Below are 7,990 nucleotides of genomic sequence, written 5' to 3' on the forward strand. Positions count from 1 at the left end.
ATTTAACTCCTTGCAAGAATGGCATCAGGCATGAATGTACTTAGCAAGGCCAGGAGGCCTGTTTAGCTTCTAATTTGAACAAAAGCAAAAAATCAACTTTTTGGGACTCCATGATCATCCAAAAGACATCAACCTTGTTAGAGGTGCCCTGTAATTGAAGGCAATTACGTTAAATGCTGAGGCTTTGCATTTTGCCATTTGTAATATATGGGGTTCATTGGTTTCTGTATTAAGGTATTATTGCTGTAAACTGTGTGGAGTCACAGGTTGGGCTGCTATATACATTTTCTTATAAGTAAAAATACATAGAAACATACATGTTTATATCCCCTTTTATTATATGTAGAAAAAGGCAAAGATAATCTAATAAGATTGCTTTATCTAGGCCAGCACAGTAATTCACCTCGACTCCGTGCAAGGAAAAAACCTCACTGATCCAGAGAAAGGAAGATGAGATCTCCTCCCTCACGGTTGATACCAAGACATGTTTGACTAAAAAGAGTAAGGCAAGAAATTAAATGTTGCTTATCTCACCTGGGCTTCCAATAAGAGATGAGAAACAAAGTTCAAGATTCCTTTACACATATTGAATTTCACCTCTGGTGGAATTTCTTGCATCTGATAGAGGAATTTTGTGTGAAACACTGTCGGCAGTCTGTGCATTTGAATGGTTTCTCCCCTAAACGTAACCTTAAATGATTTATAAGACTAGACCTACTAGTGAAATCTTTCTCACAATCCAGACACTCATAGGGTTTCTTTCCCATGAGTCCTCTGGTGTATTACCAGCTTAGAATTATGCTGGAAACTTCCCACAATCTGGACACTCATATGATCTTTTGCCAGTGTGAGCCCACCGGTGTATCATCAGGTGAGATTTCTGTCTAAAACTATTCCCAAAATCCAGACACTCATAGGGTTTCTCTCCTGTCTGAATCCTCCGGTGCATCACCAGCTTGCAATTATTTTTTCCACAAAAAAGGCAGTGTGTCAGGTATTTGCAACACTGATATTCTTGCATGTATGAGTAGGCCAAAAATATTTCTAACCCCTTGTCTGGTGGTGTTTTGATTCTAAACACTCTTTCCTTCCTCAAAGGATTTCATGAATGACTTTTGCTATCCAAAGATCTTTTCCCTCCCACTGATGTCCAGCTATTTTTACCTTTACACGCAATATTTTATTGTGTTCCACAATGTATTTTTCCACTTTAAAAATCTTTTTGTGTCATTCTCTCTCTTGTATCTCCGTTGAGGAAAGAGAAGGGTTTTAACACATTCTGGAAGAATTAGAAAAGATTTTGATTGATGGTTTGTGCTGCTTCTCATTGTTATCCAGAGTACTTCTCTTGGCATCCTCTTTCTCTCTAAGATTCATTTTAATGGACTAGTTTCATTATTGTTGAAAGAATGGCTGCAGAACCTGTGAAAGTAGCAAAAAAAAACAATATGTTTTTCCAGGTTACTATGAAAAAAGCTAACATATCACCATGCTAGTTCAATCATTAACATTAATTATAATTCGTTAGGCACATAAAAGACTAGCAAGATCCAAGTTCCAATATTCACTCCTACATCCAAAGATGAAATTCTTTTTTTTGGCTTGGATAAATCACAAATGTATTAGCATTGCAAATTATTGTAAAATATATCTGAAAATACTAAGGATTATACAGATACACGTATATGCACACAGAAATACACACCTATGAATTGATGCATGTAAAACTTTTTTAGGAAGGTGGGAGACACACTAATAAATAAAATAGGGTCCAAATCCTATGAAACGTTGAAAGAAATCATCCCTTTTGCCCAAGGAACTCCTCACTTGCCAGGAAACTACATGTCAATAAAATCTCAAGGAATCGAGTGTTACGTGAAGACGGAGGGAACTGGGCGGCTAAGAAATACGAAAAACAAAGATTGCTTAAATGTCCCAAATCTCCCAGCAGAAAATCACAGGCAGCAGTTTTCAATCATGCGGCAGAGGGATAATAACATTCGGGGAGAGAAAGAGTATGCAGCAGCAGCAGCCATATTTCGGCTTCGTCCATTCGCTGCTTCCACACCGCGGAGGAAACCAAACAGCCCGACTTGCTCCCGGCTTCTCCCTCGACCTGCCCTCCATTCAACTCCCAGAAGCCCTTTCGACCCTCGAGACAGCGGAAGAGGCTCCGCCGACGCCATCATCCTCCCGTGGGAGAGCCGGAAAAGGAGGTTCCGCACGCTTCCACCTCCTCTCTAGCAATACAACGCTCTATCGTTTCAATTCGTTCCAGCTCAACCTCTTTCCCTCCAGTACGATATTAGCACTAATCGATGTCGCTGTTATACTCTGTTCTCCATTTTCTTGGCACGCGTGTTGCCGATTTGTAGCGCGCCATCTAGCGACATAACGCTGAAAATCACTCTCGTCCTATCTCTACCGTTAAGCATTTGCAAGATGTTCTCACTGATGATAATAATAATAATAGACCTTTACTGTCAAAGTACAACATGTGTACATTGAGATTAGCTGAGCCTCCCCCCTCCCCGTGCTCGCTCCCCCCAACACACAGTGACAACAAACCCTCCATCCCACCACACTATGTGAACCAACTACACCACACACTGTCCTCCCAAGTCAATTCTGCATAAGATTATGTCCTATTTAAAAGCCTAACAGCCCACGGATAAAAGCTATTTTTCAGCCTGTTGGTACGGCTGGCTATATTCCTATATCTCCTACCGGATGGTAGGAGAGTAAAGAGATACCGTCCAGGGTGTGAGTCATCCCTGAGAATCTTCCTCACTCTTCCAAGGCAACGAGCCCTGGCAATGTCATCCAGTGGTGTCAGGGAACAGCCCACAATGTCTTGTGCTGTGCTCACTACCCTCTGTAATACTTTCCTATCCGCGGCTGTCAGACCAGCATGTTGTTGTTAGCTGCGAAGTCGTGTCCGACCCATCGCGACCCTATGGACAACATTCCTCCAGGCCTTCCTGTCCTCTACCATCTTCTGGAGTCCATTTAAGCTCACGCCTACTGCTTCAGTGACTCCATCCAGCCACCTCATTCTCTGTCGTCCCCTTCTTCTATTGCCCTCGATCTTTCCCAGCATTAGGCTTTTCTCCAGTGAGTCTTTCCTTCTCATTAGGTGGCCAAAGTATTTGAGTTTTAGCTTCAGGATCTGGCCTTCTAAAGAGCAGTCGGGATTGATCTCCTCTAGGACTGACCGGTTTGATCGCTTTGCAGTCCAAGGGACTCGCAGGAGTCTTCTCCAGCACCATAGTTCAAAGGCCTCAATTCTTTGGCGCTCAGCCTTTCTTATGGTCCAACTTTCACTGCCATACATTGCAACTGGGAAGACCATAGCCTTGACTATACGCACTTTTGTTGACAGGGTGATGTCTCTGCCTTTTAGTGTGCTGTCTAGATTTGCCATGGCTTTCCTCCCCAGGAGCAAGCGTCTTTTAATTTCTTGGCTACAGTCCCCATCTGCAGTGATCTTGGAGCCCAGGAAAATAAAATCTGTCACTACCTCCATTTCTTCCCCATCTATTTGCCAGGAATTTAGAGGGCCAGATGCCATGATCTTGGTTTTCTTAATGTTAAGTTTCAACCCAAGTTTTGCACTCTCCTTCTTCACCCGCAACAAGAGGCTCTTTAGTTCTTCTTCACTTTCTGCCATTAGAGTGGTATCATCTGCGTATCTTAGGTTGTTGATATTTCTTCCGGCAATCTTAATTCCAATTTTTGATTCATCTAGCCCTGCCTTTCTCATGATGTGCTCTGCATATAAGTTAAATAGGCAGGGCGACAGTATACAGCCTTGCCGGACTCCTTTCCCAATTTTGAACCAATCAGTGGTTCCATGTCCAGTTCTCACTGTTGCTTCTTGACCCGCATATAGGTTTCTCAAGAGACAAATAAGATGGTCTGGTACTCCCATCTCTTTAAGAACTTGCCACAGTTTGTTATGATCCACACAATCAAAGGCTTTAGCATAGTCAATGAAGCAGAAGTAGATGTTTTTCTGGAATTCCCTAGCTTTCTCCATGATCCAGCGTATGTTGGCAATTTGATCTCTAGTTCCTCTGCCTCTTCGAAATCCTGCCTGTACTTCTGGTAGTTCTCGATCCACATACTGCTGAAGTCTAGCTTGTAGGATTTTAAGCATGACTTTACTAGCATGAGAGATGAGTGCAATGGTGCGATAGTTTGAACATTCTTTGGCACTGCCTTTCTTTGGAATTGGAATGTAAACTGATCTTTTCCAATCCTGTGGCCACTGTTGAGTTTTCCAAATTTGCTGGCAAATTGAGTGTAGCACTTTTACTGCATTGTCTTTTAAGATTTTGAATAGCTCAGCTGGAATACTGTCACCTCCACTAGCTTTGTTGTTGCTCAGCTTCTCTAAGGCCCACTTCACATTCTAGGATGTCTGGCTCGAGGTCAGTGACCACCTCATTGTGATTATCTGGGACGTTAAGCTCATTCTTGTATAGTTCTTCTGTGTAATTTTGCCACCTCTTCTTAATCTCTTCTGCCTCTGTTAGGTCCCTGCCATTTTGGTCCCTTATCATGCCCATTTTTGCATTAAACGTTCCCTTCATCTCTCCAATTTTCTTGAAAAGATCTCTGGTCCTCCCTATTCTATTGTTTTCTTCTATTTCTTTGCACTGTTCATTTAAGAAGGCATTCTTATCTCTTCTAGCTATTCTCTGGAATTCTGCATTCAATTGGGCATATCTATGTTTTTCTCCCTTGCCTTTCGCTTCCCTCCTTTCCTCAGCTATTTGCAAAGCTTCCTCAGACAGCCATTTTGCTTTCTTGCATTTCTTTTTCTTTGGGATGGTTTTGGTTGCTACCTGTTGTACAATGTCGCGAACCTCTGTCCATAGTTCTTCAGGCACTCTGTCTATCAGATCTAATTCCTTAAATCTATTTGTCACTTCTACTGTATATTCAACAGGGATATGATTCAATTCATACCTGAGTGGCCTAGTGCTTTTCCCTACTTTCTTCAGTTTAAGCCTAAACTTTGCAAGGAGAAGCTCATGGTCTGAGCCACAGTCAGCTCCTGGTCTTGTTTTTACTGACTGTATAGAGCTTCTCCATCTTTGGCTGCAGAGCATATAGTCAATCTGATTTCTGTGTTGACCGTCTGGTGATGTCCATGTGTAGAGCCGTCTCTTGGGTTGTTGGAAAAGAGTGTTTGCTATGACCATCGTATTCTCTTGACAAAATTCTATCAGCCTGTGCCCTGCTTCATTTTGTACTCCAAGGCCAAACTTGCCTGTTATTCCAGTTATCTTTTGGCTTCCTACTTTAGCATTCCAATCCCCCATGATGATAAGGGCATCATTTTTGGGTGTTAGTTCTATAAGGTGCTGTAGGGCTTCATAGAACCGGTCAATTTCTTCCTCTTCAGCACTGGTGGTTGAGGCATAGACTTGGACTACTGTGTCAGGGAACAGCCCACAATGTCTTGTGCTGTGCTCACTACACTCTGTAATACTTTCCTATCCGCGGCTGTCAGACCAGCATACCAAACCACAATACCATACGAGAGGACGCTCTCTATAGTAGACCGGGCTTCTGTATATGCCATCAAGTCGACTGGTATTCCACTCCCACCGAGCACCTATAACAAACCTTTAATTTCAGGCCTCCCCAAAATGGAGTCATTGTCCCTCTTCCTGCATCTTCCTTGGAGGCTGGAGAAAATGGTTCCAGCCAGTTTTTCATTTTCTTGAGGGGTGCAAGAGAACTCCTTGAAACCTGCCTCTGCCGCTTAGTGAAGCTGTAAGGGCTGTTTTGCGCTCCTGGCCACTTTCCTTCCTGACCAGAGACAAGCTCGCCTGAGTAGTAACCAGCCAAGACACAGTGAAGGCCTTTTGTTTCGTTTATTGCAATAAGCGGGGAGAGAAGCTATCAAAACTTGGTTCTCTCCAAAGTTTCAACCCAAAATATTCCCATTTTTATAGATCCCTGGCCCTGGCCGCACGTCCCTCCTCTTTCCCCATTGGCTGAGGTACTATAAGGTTACACTCTTTCTGACCGCCTCCTACATATTTCCTGCTACATACTAAATCATACACCCCATGTACACTAAGAGAGAATTTATGCAAAGTGTGTCAGTTAATATTAATCAACTAATTGCACATGCGCAGTTGCTTGAGTTCTAGCCCCCTTTTCGTGACCTCTTAAGAAACAAATAGGTTCTTTCCTGTTTTGCTAGTTACCTTCTCTTCATACGTTTTCATAGCTTGTCTTTTTCCTTTCCCACTCTTAAGACCCAGCTAATTTTTGCCTACGTGTTTCACTTAGCATCGTTTCTTTGTGCTCTCCTTTCCTGGTTTTCATCTTGTGCATTCACCTAGTAAATTTCCACTGCAGCATATTCAGTTTTAAATTTCAATATTAAAATTTTTGAAGACCTTTCATTTACTTCTATCAGGGCAAAGCTTGATAGTACTTAACTTCATAAGATTAGTCAGGTGCCGCTCCCTAAAAGTTCATGAAGTTCTTTTTTGTCTAAACGGTTGCCAGCTTCATCCTATTAATAGAACAATGAAACGTAGGAGACACCCAGAAGCTCACAGGGGGATTGCCTCTGAACCACTTCTGGACGGGAGGTAGATATGATCTTCCTGTCTGTATTATTGGTGAGTTTAAATCTTGCCAGGCGGCAGAATTGCTCAGAGCAGCCTTCCCACCTTCCAGCCACATTATTCCCAAGCAGCTTGAGCAAAAACACTTGGTGGAAACCAGTTTGCAGGAAGCTGGTCCAAAAATTCCTGTTCTCCATGCTGTGATCAAATCAGAAAGTACTACAAGAAAAAGCTGCACATCTTTATGAAACCATGTTATTGGTTTTTATTGTCATTTCCTCCCCATAAAAGATTTCAGTTTGTATTTAATTTAATAATAATTTAATAATTTAATTTGTATACCGCCCTTCTCCCGAGGGACTCAGGGCGGTGAAAGGTGGGAAAAGAATTCCTAGTTGATCTATCTATCTCTCCCCCCCTACATCTCAAAAACCTGGCATTTTACAATGGGTGTATAGACTTTTTATATTCACAGTGTAACTGGAGGTTTTGGGGATTATATAGATGCAGATATATACAGAGAGAAATACAACTCCTATATGTTGAAAATCCATGTGTTCTCAGCCTGCAAATTGTCCCAAAATGGTTACTGTCAAGCCTTCTGAGCTAATTTTAGAGAAGTGGGGGCTTTAACTGATAAAATGATGCCTAAAGCCTCTGCAAGATTTGAAGCACCAGTTTTGCCCATGAAAATCCTCAGCTCCAAGTCAGGGCAAAAAATATTGTCCACAACCCCTCTGATGACATCCACGTTCAAGTAGTCCTCACTTACTGACCACAATTGGGATTGGCATCTGTGTCACTAAGAAGCCTGATGGTTAAGCATGAAGGCATATGACAGTGCCTCCTTTTATCTGCTCCTCTGCCATTGTTGAAGCTTATCACTCTGGGTTGTTAAAGGCAATTTCATGTGACTGGCAACGTCTTGCCAGCAACCCCTTGTCAGAACCTGGCTGGAAAGGTCACACATGGGATCATAAATGTGCATCGGTTGGCAACCCCTGAATTGGTGCAACTCTTTTTCCTTCACCTTCAGAACCACAGGAAGTGCCGTCACTGAAGAAGTGCCACAATTGCTACAAATAGGTGGAAGAGTTTTATGTGTGCTTTTACGGTACTGTAATAATTTTGAAGGCTCAGTGAACAGATCATAAGCAAGGACTGCCTGTATAATTGTTGGGGGCAATTAAGCTGACTTTGTAATAATGCCGCTTGGGGTGGTGTGTGAAAGCCCTAATAAGCAGGCATATACATAGAATGAAGGCTACTGCTAAGCTTGTAAGCCGCCCTGAGTCTTCGGAGAAGGGTGGGATATAAATGGAATTAAAATAAAAAATAACTGAACCTCAAAAAAGGTCTCAATGGCTTTTTTTAACATGCTGGCTTAAGCACAG

At 42.4% G+C, this 7,990-nt stretch overlaps 1 protein-coding gene; it reads right to left on the reverse strand.

Moving 5' to 3' along the window:
- The window catches only part of LOC310635347 (uncharacterized protein), a 114,314-nt gene that overhangs the window by 47,899 nt on the left and 58,425 nt on the right, over window positions 1-7,990 (reverse strand).

This window comes from Vipera ursinii, assembly GCF_947247035.1.
Source record: "Vipera ursinii genome assembly, chromosome: 2".
In the NCBI taxonomy this organism is placed as follows: Eukaryota; Metazoa; Chordata; class Lepidosauria; order Squamata; family Viperidae; genus Vipera; species Vipera ursinii.